The sequence below is a fragment of the Scyliorhinus canicula genome, chromosome 7 (assembly GCF_902713615.1).
Source record: "Scyliorhinus canicula chromosome 7, sScyCan1.1, whole genome shotgun sequence".
In the NCBI taxonomy this organism is placed as follows: Eukaryota; Metazoa; Chordata; class Chondrichthyes; order Carcharhiniformes; family Scyliorhinidae; genus Scyliorhinus; species Scyliorhinus canicula.
This window is the reverse complement of record NC_052152.1, coordinates 10,080,938-10,100,604: the sequence shown is the minus strand read 5'-3', so window position 1 is coordinate 10,100,604 and position 19,667 is coordinate 10,080,938. Positions and strand designations below refer to the sequence as shown.

Sequence of the window (19,667 nt, the reverse complement as noted above, 5' to 3'; positions counted from 1 at the left end):
TAATATCTTTCCTCAATATTGCACCGATATCTTCTGTAACTCCGCCACCTTTTCCTTTTGGTCTGTCCTTCCTAAAAACTGAATCGCCCTCAATGTTTAATTCCCCGCACGGTGGCACAGTGGTTAGCATTGCTGCCCACGGCGCTGAGGACCAGGGTTCGAATCCCGGCCCTGGGTCACTGTCCGTGTGGAGTTTGCATATTCTCCCCGTGTCTGTGTGGGTTTCGTCCCCACAACCCAAAAAGATGTGCAGGATAGGTGGATTGGCCTCGCTAAATTGCCCCTTAATTGGAAAAAATAATTTGGTACTCTAAATTTATTTTTAAAATTTTTTTTTAAATGTTTAATTCCCACCCTTGGTCACTATGTCTCCGTAATGCCAACTATATCACATGCCTTTCCATCTACCTGCGCAACCAATTCATCGTTGTATTTCGAATGCTCCGCACGTTCAGATATAAAACCGTAAGGCTAATAGTCTCCCCCCCTGCTCCTTGTCCCATCCCGACTATTTTTCATCGTATTATTATCTTGATTAGGGTTAGGTCCCACCTCCCCCAGAACTGGGGTCCCAATGCCCTAGGAATCTGTAACCCTCCCCCTCACACCATCTCTTCAGCTACATATTCATCCGGTACATCGTGCTATTTCTACTGTGACTAGCACGGGGCACCGGTAGTAATCCCGAGATCTGTTTTGAAAGGGCCAATAACAAACTAGGCCTTGGGATTCCGACCTCAATGACCATTCCTATTACTGCCTCCACACATGCCCCAGCTCACCTCTATTGTCACCTGTCCAGGTGTAGACTTGACACAAGGTGGCAACTCTCAGCAAAAGGACCATCAAATGATCAATAACAAAATACCTGGCCCTACCAAACACTGAGAATCCCTTTTGGAACTGCAGGGTCGACACAAGCATTTCTTTTGCATACCCTATTCTGAGGTAGGTTTTGGAGGTAAATGGTTTCCAAAATATTCAAATGCAAGGGCAACCTGCACCCTTCACCACATTCTGGGAATAAACATGATCATGTTTAGTATTTTTGTGTATTGAGAGCACTTACCAGCAGCCTGTTTTCTTGAGAGAGAGTAATCACAACCAACACAGTCAATAGGACACACCTGCAATGAAAGAAAAGGGTGATGGGGTCAGATGGGATTGATTTTGATATGCAGAGCACTGACAACTACTACCCTAAGAATCCAATTCTAGACTTGAGTGAGTGAAGGCATTATGTGAAACCCAACAAACACGTGGGTGAGAGTCTCCATTTCCCGACGGTGATTTTGTAATCGGCGATCGGGCAGAGAATCCCTGTTTACGATGGAATCGGGGGCGGCGCCTGTTTTTGCATGCTCCGCCCTCTCTGAAACTGTGTCATCGCAGCCCACTGCGCACACCGTTGGGATGTCCTCAGGACGTCACCTGAAGGCCCTCCCCTGATGCTCCGCCCCCGATGGGTCGAGTTCACGACGGCACAGGGGACGTGTGGTCCCAGCCGTGCGGATACCTGGTGTGGTGGCTGCGGACTATGTCCAGTGCCTCCACAGTCAGACGGGAGCCGTGCTGCTGGCCGGGGGTCTTCGGGGAGGGCCAGGGGGACTGGTGGGGGTGGATGGGGTTGGCGAGGGGGTGTCCAAGGGGGCACTATCTGCCAGGTCGGGTCCACGCATGGCCGGCGCCATGTTGTATGGCGCGACCGCTGCATGTCGTCGATGTGCACATGCACGGCCACGGACCCGACAATTCTCCGGCCGTTTATTTGTTCGAGGCTCGCCACTTTCTGTGGCACGGCTGCTTGTCCCTCACCGGTCGGAGGATCGGTGAGGGGGCAGGGCCGATATTTCCCACGTAAAACGCCATGGATCCTCCGGACATAGCCTCAAAATCGGAGAATGTGGCCCACGGTTTGCCAGGCATTCTGGGTACAACAATCAGCCCCAGTGTCCCTGGGCTGAGTGGAGATCAGGAATATTCTGGACAGGGGGAGACTATTCAGCTCTTCCATCCTGTTCTGCGCTTCAGTTCAATCACGACTGATTTGCACTCCTCGCTCGCAGGCCTTCACCCAGCAGAACTCAATCTCAGCCTTGGAAGTTCCAATTGTCCCCAGTACTCTCAGACGCTAAACTCTTAGGGGACAGCATTTCACAAGGTTTGAAAACAGAAGTTTAAGGTCTCATTTCATCGAGCTGCTGAAGAGCTACTGTTTCCTCTGTTGCGGGGGGGGGGGGGGGGGGGTGGGGGGGGGGGGGTGGGGGGGGGGGGGGGGTGGGGGGGGGGGGAATCCACAGGGGACATAACCTTAAAATTAGAGCTCGGTAGTTCAAGGGTTATGTCTGGGAGCGCTTCTTGACACAAATGGTGATGGAAATTCAGGAATTTCCTTCCTCAAAACCATTATTGAGGTCGAGCTGGTTGATGGGTGATTAAAAATTTCAAAATGGAGATTGATAGATTTTTGTCAGGTCAGGTAATCAAACTAAAGGCACAAAATTCAATGGCAGAACAGGCTCGAGGGGCTGAATGGTCCACTCCTGATCGCAGATTCAGCATGCATGCAATAAAACCGAAGGCCCTGTCAGGAACTGGTATAAGTTGCATTCGGAAACAAGTGCTCAACATAATTATCCCGACCATTTGTGCAGGCACCAAGCAAAAGGGGAGGCCTAGTTCAGCAGGCCCCTGCTTGATTGCTCTCCTGTGTTCGGATTTCCCAACCCTCGATTTGCCCATCGATCCTCAGTTTGAGCATGGCTCCCCCAATACCGAACAATGACCTCAATTCTTTATAAATATCCTCACCCACACAGCCTTGTCTAATGACCTCAGTTATTGAAGTATTTTGCAACCAGGCTGAATAAATGCAAGGGTTTGTGACAGCGCGATAGAAAGACCAAAATAGTCCCAGCGTCCACAGAGAACTTGGCCACGGCTCATGATTTTGACACTTGGCTGAGTCTTCACACTCACAGAGTCTGGAATCCGAATGTAAACCAAATACCACAGCTCTTTTTAAATAGCAGGTCTGTTTTTCTTTTTAAATAGAAGTCAGTTTCCCGTTTTAAATAGCGGCCTGCCGTTTCAAATAGAGCTTGTTTTCCGCACTTCGGAGGCTGTGCGGCGCAATTTTGGGGCGACAAAGGGGTTTTAAAATGTGCCAAGGGGCTGCGGGGAGAACTGCAGAATCGAACCCACAATCTTATACTTGCCCCATTCAAGTCGCAAGTTACCAACCCTGGCTGGACTTGTCTGTGGGGGCATCATTATGCTGTCTCCAGCTATCCCGTCCAGACGGACTGCTAATATAATTAATGAACTAAGAAGAAGTGAAAGAAATGCACACTTTTATTTTTAATGCCCCTACGATTTTTCTCCCTGGATTTGGTCACAATGGTGCCTGGGAGATTAATCTTCACTTTCTGGAGACTCCAGGGTGAGCCTGGAGAGTTGGTAACCCGAGTAGTCTCAGCTGTTGGACCTCGGGGCGGGACAAGACCAGCGACCTCAAATACCACTACTGTGGTGTCCCAGGGGTCCGCGAAACCGTCACTCTTCCCACCACAATGTGGCGTGTCTGCATGCTTTGTCTGCTTGTTTATGTGTACGCACATATGTCTCCTGGTTGCTATGCATGCATGAATATATTAGTACATCACAACAATTGCAGATGTCAAAGGTCCGTCTGATCCATCCAGCCTGTCGCACACCACCCTCCCCATCACAAGATGCGCAGGGCGCAGCCCGCCGATGCTCCCTGTAAAACGTTGTTGCTCACGACCATTTTTTAAATGCGCATTTTCTTCAGCGTTCTCTGTGCAGCTGCCCCGCATGTGTGGCTTCCAACACAAAACAAGGCCTGGATGGTGCCTACGGGGCTGCTGTCTAACCGCACATGCGTGCACCATAGCAGGAAACATTACTCCCCACTTCCATATGACCTTCTGGGAGAGCAGAGAAATCAGATTAAAAACCCAGGCCAATCCGGGGAAGACAAAATAACCTGGAAAATTCCTCTCCGATGCCTTTCGGCGACAAGCCAGCATCTTTTATAGCAACACATTAATAAACTACAGACAAGTTGCAAGGCCTGGAGGGGCGGATCTGCTTGCCCTGCTTTTGTGCACTCGATGTTGAATTTAGCTTCAGTCTATTTGCCCCAGTTAGGTGTTTAAGCAACGGGTTACCTACCTGCTGAATCCTGAACGTTCTCGAGGCAACATTATTGGACATTACATCTGCTGCTCTTTATTAGAGCTGTAATAAAAAGCCAAGTCTTGCCGGGCAAAATAATGACTCATTGACAAGGAAATCTTCCAGCTAATTCTGAGGATTAAGAGATGCACCGTGAGCTGCAAATCTCCAGAGCTGGCTGATCAATTAATGTTGCTCCATTCTTTGCTTCCCACCACTGGCGCCACACTTTTCTTCTCCCAATTATCTCGAACAACTTGCTGGATTTACACACTGATTGCCCATTAAACTCAGCACAGAACGCTAAGGCTTATAAGTATCTTTTTAACGGCATGATTATCACTAATGGAATTCCGATCAACCGCTCAGAAAGCTGCCAATTTAAACTGTTCCATCTCAGTCATGCAGGTAGTAAATTGCTCTTTGCGAATTTCGAAAAAAAGCTATGTTTTCAATGTTTTTTCCCAGCTTTTCCTTTCTTTTTGCACTCTCTCTTACAAGATCTCATTGGTTATTGAGATGGACCCGTTGTTGAAAATGAAATGAAAATCGCTTATTGTCACGAGTAGACTTCAATGAAGTTACTGTGAAAAGCCCCTAGTCGCCACATTCCGGCGCCTGTTCGGTGTGGCTGTTACGGGAATCGAACCGTGCTGCTGGCCTGCTTGGTCTGCTTTCAAAGCCAGCGATTTAGCCCAGTGTGCTAAACAGCCCTGTCATTGTTCCTGCCATTCACCCAGGTGTCAGATTGTCCTCACTGTGTCTTTATCAGCTGACATTTTCAATACACTATGGTGCAAGGACATTTTGAGTTGAAAGGTTTCGGAAAACGTCAAACTAACATGCCCGCTCCGAAATGTCCAATACAGCCATGAATACAATAATTACCACATTGACATTCCAGCAACATAACAACCCAGTCCACTACTTTGCATGCACAAAAACAAACACAATTACAGACAGGCAGGTTTGGTTTAGCTCACTCGGCTAAATCGCTGGCTTATAAAGCAGACCAAGCAGGCCAGCAGCACGGTTCGATTCCCGTACCAGCCTCCCCGGACAGGCGCCGGAATGTGGCGACTGGGGGCTTTTCACAGTAACATCATTGAAGCCTACTCGTGACAATAAGCGATTTTCATTTCATTTCATTTTCAATTATCTGTGACCTGTGACACTGGATCTAATAGGCTCAATAGTTTTTTCTCATTGCTTTGTTTTCCTACATAACAACAATAGGGGCAATATGGAAACAGGGCCTTCAGTATCATGGAGGAACACAGCCAGATAGACAAAACTAGTTTAGCGGGAGGTGCCCGTATCGGGCAACTTCTAGACATCAGTGGTATACCTGAGGTATTTCACTCGCTGTACTCCAACGTAAAGAATGTCAGTGCTGGAAACTGTTCTTCTGTCAGATGGGGTTCAGATGCACCCTTCTTTCAAGTTTCTCTTCCAGTCTACTCTTTTTCTTGCTTTCATGCTCATCTGAGTAACTGCGACATTTATGAGCAACGATGGAGGCAAAGCTATCCCAGCATGCATAGCTGTCATGCAAGCCCTCTATTAGAATTCTAATGTCCATCACCTTTAATGGAGCAATTTTGCTGTAAATCTAAATGCATTGATAGACTCTCCTCCCGTAACATTTATTCATGTCTGCACGTTTTCTCTGAGAGAATAAATTTAAATTGCACGAATGAAATTTGGAGATATGGTCGCATCATGGCTTCATTCCTGGGCTAGTAATCCAGAGACCTATATTAGTAATCTACAAGTTCAAATCCACCCCCTACCCCCCCACAATGGCAATGGTGTGGAGTTTGTACGTTCTCCCCATGTCTGCGTGGATTTCCCCCGGGTGCTCCGGTTTCCTCCCACAGTCCAAAGATGTGCAGGTTTTAGCTGGATTGACCATGCTAAAATGACCCTTTGTTTCCAAAAATGTGCAGGTTAGGTGGGGCTACAAGGATAGGGCAAGGTAGTGGGGCTAGGTAGAGTGCAGATTCGATGGGCCAAATGGTCTCCTTCTGCATTGTAGGAATTACATGGTTTGATGGTTGGGGATCTTTGGAATTCTTTTCTGCAGAGAGAATGCATACTCATTCAAAAAGTACATTCATGAGTGAGACTGATAGATATTCGGACAATAAAATGATTAAGAGATGGGAATCCAAAGAGCCATTTGGTAGTCATGATAGAGGATTGTGCAGCAAGATGGAGTTGATATGGAAGTGCAGGGTATATATTCCTCTATACCCACCCTGCCCATGTAACTGACTAACTGCTGTTTAAAGGACAAAATCGTACCCGCCTCCACCACCGCCTCTGGCAGCCCGTTCCAGGTGCTCACCACCCTCTGTGTGAAGAAATTTCCCCTCTGGTCTCTTTTGTGTCTCTCTCCTCTCACCTTAAACCTATTCCCTCTAGTTCTAGACTCCTCTACCTTTGGGAAAAGATGTTGACTATCTACCTTATTGATGCTCCTCATTATTTTATAGACCTCAAGAGTTCACCCCTAAGCCTCCTACGCTCCAGGGAAAAAAGTCCCAGCCTATCCAGCCTCTCCTTATAACTCAGACCAGCAAGTCCTGGTAGCATCCTCGTAAATCTCTTCTGCACTCTTTCTAGTTTCACAATATCCTTCCTATAATAGGGTAACCAGAACTAAACACAGTATTCCATGTGTGGTCTTATCAATGTATTGTACAACTTGAACAAGACGTCTCAACTCCTGTATTCAATATTCTAACCAATAAAACCTAGCATACTCCAGAGAGTATAGACCCAATTTACTCAACATCTTAACCCAGGAATCTGTCCAGTGAACCTTTGCTGTACTGCCTTCAATCCAAGCATATCCTTCCTTATATATGGAGACTAATACTGTGCAAAGCATTCCTGGTGTGGTCTCACTAAAGTCAGATAGAATTATAGTATCTGATGACTGCAGAATGTACCATCTACTGGCTGCACTGCAGCTCACTATAAGAGCCATGTGGATGGTTTCGAGTGGGGACATAGAATCCCCAGTGCTAACCACTGTGCCATACAGAAGACCCCTACCTGAAAATTTCCAATAATAATAATCCTGAGTGTCACAAGTCGGCTTACATTAATATTGCAATGAAGTTACTGTGAAAAGCCCCTAGTCGCCACATTCCGGTGCCTGTTCGGGTACACAGAGGGAGAATTCAGAATGTCCAATTCACCTAACAGCACGTCTTTCAGGATGTGTGGGAGGATGTGAGGTTGTGCTCCTAAGAGCAGGGAAGGCTGAGGCGTGGTTTGAGAAGGGTTTAGACAGATTATAAAAGGGGAAACTCTTTCCAGTGACTGAGGGTTGATAACTAGAGGGCACACGTTCAAAGTAACTAGCAAAAGAATCAGAGGTGGCACAAGCAAAATGATTTTAATGCAATGGATAGTTAGGATTTGGACTGCACTGCTTGACAGAATGATAGCTACTGATTCAATACTAGCCTTCAAAATTGAATTGGACAATACTTGGGGGGAGTATATACTAGAGCCCCAGCCTCAACCTCGAGGGACATGGATTTAATTCCAACCACGGCACCAAATTCAATTAATAAATCTGGAATATAAAACTAGTCCCAGCGACCATGAAAACTACCATCGATTGTTGCAAACACACATCTGATTCAGTGACGTCCTCTAAGAAAGGAAATCTGCTATTCCTATCTGGTCTGGCCGACACGTGACTCCAGACGCACAGCGAAGCCATCAATTCAATCAACGTTGAATTGGCAACAAGAGCAGGCTAGACAGCAACACTCATATCCCTTGAGAGAATAGTGGAAAAAAAGCAATCAAAATGGCAAGGGTATGAGGAAAGAGAGGGGAGGGGAAAGGGGCTAATTGGATCCTTTCAAGAACCAGTGTAGATTTGATGGGCTTTTGTACACTTATATGCCTCCTTACTGTTGGAACCAACAATTCTACGGACACGTGCTTGTAGGAGTAGAATAGTGGTTTTAATATACTCACAACAGAGCCAGCCGGTTAGCCATTGAACTTTCGGTGAACTGGCCGGCTGACCATGTGGCACTGATCTGTATACAGCAGCTCCAGGGGGAGGAGTCCTGGGCGGAACCAAGGGAGAAGCCCAGTACAATTCGCGAGCATTCCCAGTGCTACTCCCCCTGGTGGTCAGGTAGTGCAACTGCACTTACAATATAGGCACATGTATATACAGATTATAATCCGGTGTGAATCACATTCACCACACTTAATCACAACATTAATTTCAACAGTACTTCCCTTCTATTTGATCTCGACCGCCAAGTAAGATAAGAGCATCAACGTTGCAGAAACACCCGAGGTTCACGCTCCCCTCCAAATTATGCTCTACCTTGAATGAACATTGCTGTTCCATCACCGTGCTTGGGTCATAATCCTAGAACCTCCCTGCACCGTCACCACAAGATTGACGGCCATTTGAGAAAACCTGATCCTCAGGGTGAGCACAGGTAGGCAATTAAAAGAGGCCTTTCCAGCAATGGCCACATCAGAACAACAGATCATGAAATAAAACTCCCTGCTTTAAAAACAGATCAAGAATCGCTTGGGGAAAGTCACGGGGCCACTTGTAAAGTGTTATAATACACAACAGAGCTGCTAGCCTCGGGTAAAAGTGAAATATAGGAATTCTTATCATCTGAAGCAGGATAGATTTTCCAGCCTATCAATCTTCTCTTATCCATAAAAGCCCCAAACCCAACTTCCTCAATCTTTCCTTGCAACTTTAAATTCTAGACGTCCAAAAATGAAATACGAAGAAATCTGTGAGTTTTTTTTATTATCTCGGAGGATTTATCAAGTCAGACAGGAAATTTGTTTTGTTAAAGCCCTGGTTATGAAACAGGAAACAGATCTGAACGGAACAACGGGGAATTCCTGGGCCATTTCCTGAAATGTGCTCAGTGAAATATGGAAAGGCAGTTCCAATTCGGAAACCTTCAATGCTTTTTAATTACAATCGATGCGGTTAAAGAGTAACTGCACTTGTTGACCTTCACTAGATCTGGGCCCAGAAAAAAACAGGTATTTCAAATTCCCCTCCTTGTTTTCCAATCTCAGCAGGGCATTGAACCACTCCCCCTCTCTGTAACTCCCTCCAGCTCTGCAGCACTCCGCAAGCTTTGCATTCCTCCAGTTATGGCGCCTAATAAACCCCCCATATTAATTGTTCCATCATTGGCGTCTGTGCCTGAGCCCTTCTCAACCCCCCCCCCCCCCCCACTGACGTCTTAACCGTCCTTGAAGAAGTCAATTAACAGCTTCAAAGTCCGAGCGAACCCCGCCACTGACCCTCTCAAGGCGAACTTGACTCTTACCGGCATCGGCCAAAATGTTAGCCTCTCTCGACCCCCGGACTCCAGGGTCTTCCGACACACTGAAAATTACCACCTCTGAACTCGGGGCCACCTTCAGCATCTCGGACATTACGTCAGCGAACCCCTGCCAGAACCCCCCCAGCTTCGGACAAGCCCAAAACATATAGACATGGTTTGGGGTTCACCCCCCCCCCCCCCCCCCCCCCCCCTATCCATACCTGTCCTCCACCCCCTCAAAGAACCTGCACCTTCTGGCCACCGTTAGATGCGCCTATATACTACTTCGAGTTGAATAAGGCTAAGCCTAGCACACAAGGAGGATGCATTCATTCTCCCCAGAGCCTCTTCCCTCACCCCAGCCTTCATTTCCCTCCCCAGCTCTTCCTCCCACTTCCATTTGACTTATTGTATCAGTGCTCCATCGCAATCCATTAACTCCTTATAGGTCTCCGACACCCTACCTTCGCCAACCCCTGTTTTCAACACCACCTTGTCCTGCATCCCTGGGGGCGGCAGTCAGGAAAGAACGGCACCTGCTTGACCAAGTTTTTGATTGCCTGCCCTGATATTTCTATGTAGCTCAGTGTCAAATGTTGTCTGATAACAACCCCAACAAGCATCTTGGGGCGTTTTACAGCATGAAAGGCTGTATATAGTATGATTATTATTATATTATGTTATTTTACACAATACGATTTATAATAATAACATTTATGAAGAGAGATTGAACAATTTAGGGCTATATTCTCTAGAGTTTAGAAGAATGATGGGAGATCAAATCAATGTACACAAGATGCTAAAAGGTATGGATAAAGTAGACGTGGAGCGGATGCTCTCTCTTGTCTGAGGGTAAGAGGTAGCAAATTTAAAACAGATTTGAGGAGAAACTTCTTCTCCCAAAGGGTTGTGAGTCTGTGGAATTCGCGACCCCAGAGTACAGCTGGGACAGAGAGTGAATTTAAGGAGGTGTTAGACAGATTTTTAATTGGGAATGGATTGAAGGGTTATGGAGAATGGGCAGGACAGTGGAATTAACGCCGGGATGAGATCAGCCGTGATTGAAAGGCGGAGCAGACCCCTTGGGCCAAATGGTCTAATTCTGCTCCTTTATCTCATGAATTTATGAACTTCTGAGAATTGCTTCAGGGAAGAGAAACTACATCGATGTGGAAACATTGGAGAAGCTGACATTTCTCTCCTTTGGAGGGGAGAAGATTAAGAGGAGATTTTGATGGAGGTGTTCAAAACAATGATGAATGTGGACAGAGATGGATAGGGAGAATCTGTTCCCATTCTCAGAAGGATGGAAAATCAGAGGACACCGATTTGAGTGGATTGGCAAAAGAAACAGTGGCGATATGAGGAAAAATGTGTTTATGCAGCAAGTGATGAGACTCTGGAATGCACGACCTGAGGGTGTGGTGGAGGCAGATTCAACTGAGGCTTTCTAACGGGAATGGGATAATTATCTGAAAGAAAAAAAACATCTGGCCCCTCGAGCCTGCTCCGCCATTCAATGAGATCAAGATCAGCCATGATTTCATTGAATGGCGGAGCAGGCTTGAGGGGCCAGATGGCCTACTCCTGCTCCTAGTTCTTATGTTCTTATGTTTGGGCATATGGGGAAAAGTCGCAAGAGTGGGACTAGCTGAGTTACTCTCGCAAAGAGGCAGCATGGATACACTGGATTTAATTACCTTCTTCAATGCCGTACACATTCTCCAATTCTACGGGCGAGATGTTCTGGCTCTTCATGCCGGTGAGATTTCCTGATCCTGTCAACGGCGTACCCCTGCGGCGAAGTTTTCCGGCGGCGTGGGGTGGAGTCAGTGGGAGATTCCATTGATAGTGGCGGGAGCTGCAGATCCCACCAACGGCCAACAGAGGACTGCCTCCCATTGCTGAGAAAAATACCGCAGGGAGCCCCGAGATTCCCGCCCTATCGGCGTTAGTTATGTTGAATCCAAAATTTAACAACCATTGGAGGGGGGGGGGGGGGGGGGGGGGGGGGGGGAAGGAGAGAGTAGCACTTCCAAGGAGGTTGCTGCAGGAAATGACAATTTTTCATTGGCAGCCTTACGCAGCTGCTGTCTTCAATAGCGGGGGCTGAGCTTACCCCAGTAAAAATCATCCAGCTCAGATAAAAGTTCCACTTCATAACAATTCCTCAAAATCCATCCTTCAATGCACCATAGAATATGGCCGTAATTTGCCTTCTTGAGTACCTGCTGGAAAGCGAGTTGCTTGCTGCTCCGTTTCAAGGGGCAGTTAAGAATCAACCGCACCGGTACATGTCTGGAGTCACACATTGGCCTAACTGGGTAAGAGCGACAGATTTCCATCCCTCAAGTACCAAATGGTAAACCACCTGTGAAGCAAATAGGCTTTGAACCACAGTCCAGTGGTTTTATGACTGCCATGAACGATACAGACTTTTATTTATGTCAGCTTTAGTCAATTAATTCAATTTTTCAAATTCAACACCTGCCATAGAGGACTATGAAATCATACTCCCAGATCGTAGGCCTAGACCTTTGGACTACTGGCCCAGTATCAAAATCACTAGTCCAGTAACAAAATCAGGAGGCCAGTAGCAAAATTACTAGTCCTGTAACAAAATCACTCGGCCAGTAACAAAATCACGAGGCCAGTAACAAAATCACTCGGCCAGTAACAAAATCACGAGGCCAGTAACAAAATCATGAGGCCAGTAACAAAATCATTTTAAAATTAAAAAAAAAATTTAGAGTACTCAATTATTTTTTCCAATTAAGGGGCAATTTAGTGTGGCCAATCCACCTATCCTGCACATCTTTTGGGTTGTGGGGGTGAAACCCACGCAGACGCGGGGAGAATGTGCAAATTCCTCACGGACAGTGACCCAGAGCCGGGATTCGAACCTGGGTCCTCAGCGCTATAGGCAGCAATGCTAACCACTGTGCCACCGTGCTGCCCCAGTAACAAAATCATGAGGCCAGTAACAAAATCACGAGGCCAGTAACAAAATCACGAGGCCAGTAACAAAATCACGAGGCCAGTAATAAATCACTAGGCCAGTAACAAAATCAGTAGGCCAGTAACAAAATCACTAGGCCAGTAGCATTATAAACAATGACAGAGGAAAGTGTTTTTAACTCTCATTCTGGGCCTCTCTCTCTCTCTCTGAATGTAGTTCGTTTTCTCAATTATTGTTTATTATTAAGCAGGTATCCTGTACTCAGTTCTGGACGTCACACGTTAGGAAAGGTATCCTGGCCTTGGGAGGAGTAGATTTACCAGAATGATACATGCACTCCAAGGGTTAAGTTACAAGGAGAGATTATACAAACTAGGATAGTTTCCTCTGGAATTTAGAACGTTAAGGGGCAAGTTAATTAAAGTTTTCAAGATATTAAGATGAACGGATAGTGTAGAGAGATAGTGGCCGGAATTCTCCGACCTTTGGGATTCCCTGTTCCACCGGCAGCGCACCCCCACCACGGGTTTCCTGGCGGCCTGGGAGGCTTCAATGGGAAATCCCATTGACAAGGGTCGGGAGTACAGAATCCCGTCATCATCGAATGGCCACCCCCGCCGGGAAACACACTGCTGGGGGACTGGAGAATCCAACCCACGTACTTCCCCTCCTTTGGAATTTTAGGATTAAGGTCATTGGATACGATGTTCCGTGTCCCTCCTGGCCCCCAGCGGTGTATCTTCCGGCCCCGTCGTTTTGCAGCGTTTTGTGTGGCTCGTCCGTCTCGCGTCGCTGGGGATGCCTCCGTGTGCGGCGGGGGGGATGGGGGTGGGGGGAGGGGGTGGGGGGTATAGGGGGTGGAGAGGGGAGGGGTTGCCATCGGCAGGACTGGCAGATCCCACCAGCGTGAAGGGCTGGAAACCCCGCCCATATTCTAAAAATTAGAGCCAATCCTTTCAGAGGTTCAGTTAGGAAATACTTCTCAACACAAAGGTAAACATTGGGAACTCTTCTTAGTGGACACCGGGGGCGAAATTCTCCGACCCCCACGACGGGTCGGAGAATAGCGGGAGGGCCTTCCCGACATTTTTTCCGCCCTCCCACTATTCTCCCCCACCCCCCGCCCAACTCCCGACCCGAATCGCTGCCGCCGTTTTTTTACGGCCGGCAGCGATTCACAGCTGTTCGATGGGCCGAAGTCCCAGCCCTTTACGCCGTTTTTACGAACGGCAATCACACCTGGTCTGGCCGTTCGTAAAAACGGCGTCACAAACTCGCTTTTCATAACCATGGCACCGATTGGCACGGCAGTACCACGGCCGTGCCAAGGGTGCCATGGGCCCGCGATCGGTGGGCACCGATCGCGGGCAGCGGGCCCGATGCCCGCGCACTCTTTCTCCTTCCGCTGCCCCGCAGTATCCATTCGCGGGGCGGCTGAGGGGCAACCCGGCCCGCGCATGCGCGGGTTTCGCGCAAATACGCGATGACGTCATCCGCACATACGCGGGTTGGAGTCTTCCAATCCGCGCATGCGCGGCTGACGTCATATGACGCGTCAGCCGGCGCTAACTCCGGCAAGCGGGCTTAACGATATTCGTTAAGCCCGTCATGCCGGAGCCTACGGCGTCGGGCTGCTAGCCCCGACCGGGGACCAGAATCGGTTCCCGGTCGGGAAGGGGCGCGCTGGCGTCAAACCCGCCCGGGTTTGACGCCAGCTTTACGATTTCTCCCGTTTTGGGAGAATCGCGCCCCGGTTGTTGCCAGATGAAATGTTAATTTTAAGTCAGAACACCTCGTCACAGATTCTCCAATCACAGGCTGTGTTCTCTCTCCACTGATTCCACCAAAACCCGTTGGTAATTTTGATAAACCTTTAGCAAACCCCTGAATGGATAGAGTGAATAGAAGGAAGGTGGGAGGAGGTTTGTGTGGGGCATAAACACTAGTGCAGGTGTTTTTTGACTGAATGGTCTGTTTCTGTGCTGTATCTAAGCGATTATATGACAATCTCTCTTTGAGCTATTGGGCTGCAGATGATAGCACCTTAGTGTCTCAAATCTCTCCTCCTAACTTGTACTTATTCCTGGTACTAACTGTGCAGGTCACACTCCATGGCTTTTTAAAGCAAACCTCTCCCAATTAGACCAACACACACTTATGCATTCTTGGAAAGTGTACACATTTCATGTGTACCAGCGATAGATTGATAACAGCTCCCCTCCACTCAGTACCATTAAATCAATTTACCCTCATTCAGTCCACTAAAATAACGGCCTGTTTCTTCCTTGCACATAACCTCAGGTCTGACGAGTGATGCCAATCACAGGAGCACAAGAAGACCATTCAGCCCATTGAACTTGCTGTGCCATCCAATTAGATCCTGCCTGATCTGTACCTCAACTCCATTTACCTGCCTTTGCTCCACATCTCTGGACACAAATTACTCATGAACAGTCTGTCAACTTCAGGCTATAAGCTCCAATCTCCCTCCGGCACCCACAGCCCAAGTTCTGTAACTTTGTGTTAAGAAGATGATTCCATTCCACTACCCCACTCAATAGATGAAGGTTTGATTTAAGATTAGGTGTCCTTGAATCTTTATTATTTCTTTATAATTACGCAATCAAGTCTTAACATTTTAAGCATTGCAATTAAATCATCTTTCAATCTTCTCTACTAGGTGGAATAATTGGGAAGTTTATATAACTGGCCTTCATAATTTAACCCCTTAACTCCCGATATCGTTCTGACAAACTTGCATTACTGCCCTTCCAAGGCTATACATCCTAGCTGAGGTGCAGCGCCCAGAGCTGATCACGCTACCTGCGTCTGGGCCGAAGTGGAAAGTTCATCAGCACAAATATACATCAACCAACAAAAGCAACTTGCATTTACACAGCATCTTCCATGATGTAAAACAGCCCAAGGCGCTTCATAAGGGAAAATTAGCAAAGAAAATTTGGAACACCCGAGATATGCTTGTAGATTTTGTATTTTTTTTCTCAAGGTCTAGACTTATTTCCAGGAATAAATTATTGAAAGCAAGGTGATAGCCAACCAGAATGTTGCAATATTTCAAGCATTCTCACGCCTCTGTTCTCCTTGGTTTTTTTAAATACCTGTTCGTTTAATGCTGATTTTCAATGGAGATGCCTCACACACCCTGGTATTTACCAACGTTTAGGAGTGTTTGTTTGGTAAATTCCATTCACACTTTTCCTGTTTGCAACTGTTAATATTCCCAACACAATATTTATATCGCACCTTAACTGAAGTAAAACATCCCAGTGGTCGTCACAGAAATGTTCCCGGAATTTGGCACTGAGGCACATGAGGTGTTTTTAGGCAGATTACCAAAATTCATGGTCAAAGAGGAAGTGACCAGCAAGGCTACAGAACGTGTGCTGGGAGGTGCGATGAACACAGGCGGCTAGTTTTCTTTCAGCCGATGCAGCCACAATGGGCTGAATGGCCTCTTTCTGTGTCGCAACTTTTCCAGGGTTCTATGGTTTTAGGGAGCGTTTGAAAGGAAGAGAGAGAAAGAGAGATGGAGAGGCGTAAAAGTGTAATGAGGGAATTTCAGAGGAAGGCCTCACAGAGGGTTGCAGGAAGTTAATTTTTTAAATATAAATTAAAAGTGCCCAATTCTTTTTTTTTGCTAATTCAGCAGCAATATAACGTGGTTAATCCACCTACCCTGCACATCTTTTTGGGTTGTGTGGGTGAGACGCAGGTCGACACGGGGAGAATGTGTAAACTCCACGCGGACTGTGACCCGGGGCCAGGATCAAACCCGGGTCCTCAGCGCCGTGAGGCAGCAGTGCTAATCACTGCGCTGCCGCACCCAAGTGGGCTTGTAGGAAGTTAGAGAAATAGAGAGAGACGCGACTATGGAGGAATTTGAAAGCAAGGATGATCATTTTAATATCAAGACATTGCTTAACCACGGGCCAACGTAGGTCAGCAAGCACTTGGGTGCTGGGTCAATGGAATGTACTGTGAGTGAGGCTATGAGCATTAGAGCTCAGGAAAGGCTCTTTAAGAACTCACTGCTGATTTGTTGCTATCTCATAAATATGAAATGTAAACCAATCAGCTGGAGAAAGAGAAGGCTGGCTTTAGTTTAACCGCTCATCTGAGAGACAGCACCTCCCTCAATGCTGACGCAGTGAGCTGGGTTCCCTGGCTGCGGGAGGAGGCACGCTGTTCGCTGGCGGCAGGGTCCTGCATCCCGCCATTGTCAATGGGCCCATTGACCCCACTCTATGCCGCCAGAAACCCCATGGGCGGGGAAGCACTGCTGGCTGGAACAGACAATCCCTCCGACGACGAACGGCCAGAGAATTCCAGCCACTAAGCACCAGCGTAGATTTTGTGCTCAAAGCTCTGGAGTAAGCCTTGAACCCTTAACCCTCTGACTGAGGGCCGAGAGCTCGAGGTGATAGCATTACAGACTTACACAGCAATGCTACGTCTCGAGATCAGACAGTGTGTTGTTCTTACACATGAAACCCTAAAGTGTTAATGCAAATTGAATATGTAATACCCCTTCATTTGACACTGTTTATGTTTAGATAAAAATCTGTATTTATACCAGGAACACTGGTGCAGCTGCATTACATCATTTTGTATCTATCCTAAATAAACCACACAAATGTTCATCTTCGCAAACTACTTCCTCAGCCTGGGAATCTGTCACCTGACTGGACGTCCGTCACTCTCAGCGCAGATTAAATGTAAAGTACTCTCCATCCTGACCCAACATTGCGTCTCCGTCCCAGCCCCGAAATAGTGGTCTGTACAGCACCAACTCCACACGCCAATTGGTATCGTGAGTTGTCCCGGTGATTTTGCACAGCCTTGCGCAATGCCCACTTGGCTTGTAAATGACCAAACACATTCCGGAGAGGATCCGGAACAATTTGTCAAATGGGACTGGTCAGATTCAAATCCAGATTTAAGGGATGGCAACCAGTGTGCCAAACAACTCCCCTCCCGAATCTCAGGACAGAAGTTCAAATCCCACTTTCATCCAATTAATGAACCTGGCATTAAAAAGTGCTGGTCTCAGTAATGGTGACCATTAAACCGTTGTCGATTGTGGTGAAAGCCTGTTTGGTTCACTAATGTCCTTCAGGAAAGGAAATGTGCCGTCCTTACCTGCAGCGGGATTCTCCATTCTGGGGACTAAGTCTCACACTGGCGGCAGACTGGGGTTAACCATTCCGGCGTCAACAGTCCCCGAAAGTGCCGGAGGGGTTGGCGCCACTCCAGCTCGAGAGAGTTCGTGCGGCGCCGAAGGGCCGGCGTGATCTCGCGCGTGTGCGGAACTGCTGGCATGGGTCCGCGCATGCGCAGACCGGCCGGCATATTTTGCCGCATGCTCCGCGCCGGCCATGTCGGAGCTCTAAAGGAGCCACGCGGAAGGAAGATGTGCTCCCATGGAACATGCCTGCCTGAAAATTGGTGGCCCCAATTGCGGGCCAGGCTACAGTGCCCCCCCCCCCCGGGGTCGGATCCCCTGCGCCCTCCCCCGACCGCCCCCGCCAACATACCTGTCAGGTTCCGCCATGTGGGACCATGCGTAACCCACGCCAGCGGGACGAGCCAAAGACTGATGGCCACTCGGCCCATTGGGGCCCGGAGAATTGTCGGGGCAGGCAGCTGCCAACAGCCCCCAACCGGCGTGGTGGGAATCCTAACCCCGCCTGAAAAACGGCGCCGGAGAATACGGCAGTCGGTGTTGGGGCGGCAGGGCGGGTTTCGCACTGCCCTCCCGGGGATTCTCCGACCCGACGGGGGGGGGGGGGGGGGGGGGGGGGGGGGGGTCAGAGAATCCCTCCCCTGGTCTGGCTTCTGATGTGCATTGGCCCAGCAAGTCGCTCAGTTTGTCAAACTGTTACAAATTCTAAAAGGAATTTCATCAACATCCGTTGGTATGTCCTGTCCCCTTGATATATAGTTTAGAGGGAGTTACACTACGAGCCCTCAAAATTGACTCCAGGTCCCATGAATTCTCATGCAGGAGGGCATGCTTATTGAACCAGTCAAGGATGGTGTTTAATTAAACAATTAAATTGAAGGAAGAGGCCCCACAAATATTTCCATCCTCAATAATGGGAGACCAGCACATCAGTGCAAACGACAAAGCTGAAGCATTTGTAACCATCTCCGAACCAGAAGTGTCCAGTGGATGGTCCATCTGGAACTGCTCTGGACTTCAAGCATCTTCAGACCATTCAATTCACTCCACTTAAAATCAAAAAATGGCTGTAGGCTGAAGGCAAATATTATGGACCCTGACCACATTCCCAGCAATATTATTGAAGGCTTCTCGAAGGAGGATTGGAGGACTGCTGATGTACCTTTGTTGAAAAAAGGAAGACTGAATAATCACAGACCACTCAGTCTCGCCTCGGCAGCGGGCAAATTATTGGAATCAGTTCTGAGAGATAGGACAAACTGTCACTGATAAGGCACGGATTAATCCAGGACAGTTAGTGTGGGTTTATTGTTTCTGACTAACTTGATTGAATGTTTTGAGGAAGTAATAAGGATGAGCACTGTGCAATTGGTCCACATGGATTTTAGCGAGGCTTTTGACAAGGCCCTAGACTGGTTAAAAAAATAAAAGCCCGGTGGAATGTAGATAATTGGATCAAAGATTGACCCAGTGGCAGGAAACAAAGGGCAATTGTTGAGGGGTGTTTTCGTGACTGGAAGGCTGGTTCCAGTGGGGTTCCGCAGGGCTCAGTACTGGGTTGTCGGGGCGATACCCACGCTCTCACGGGGGGGGGGGGGAATATGCAAACTCCACATGGACTGTAACCCAGGGCCGGGATCGAACCCGGGTCCTCGGCACCGTGAGGTAGCAGTGCTAACCACTGCGTCACTGCACCACCCCTAACTTTCTATTATTTCTATGATTCCAAGACTTAGAACCATGGAAAAAGACACAAGAGGGCCATTCAGCCCATCTTGTCCGCAACAGCTCGAGGACACCAGGTCCCCTTTCTAATCCCATCTTCTTGCACCTGGTCTATAGCCTTGTAGCTTCCAGCACGAAAACAGGTACTTTTTAAAAGAGCTTAGGGTCTCTGCGTCCACCACCAACTCGGCAGTAAATTCCCGACTCCCACTACCCTCTGTGTAAAATC

At 47.9% G+C, this 19,667-nt stretch overlaps 1 long non-coding RNA gene across 3 annotated transcripts in view; it reads right to left on the bottom strand.

The window, feature by feature from the left end:
• LOC119968730 overlaps positions 1 to 19,667 on the bottom strand; it is a 381,383-nt gene that overhangs the window by 152,378 nt on the left and 209,338 nt on the right. For all 3 annotated transcript variants that reach the window (XR_005461191.1, XR_005461192.1, XR_005461190.1), the window contains one exon: positions 1,070 to 1,127. This is a non-coding gene — a long non-coding RNA (uncharacterized LOC119968730). The remainder of the gene's footprint in view (positions 1 to 1,069; positions 1,128 to 19,667) is intronic.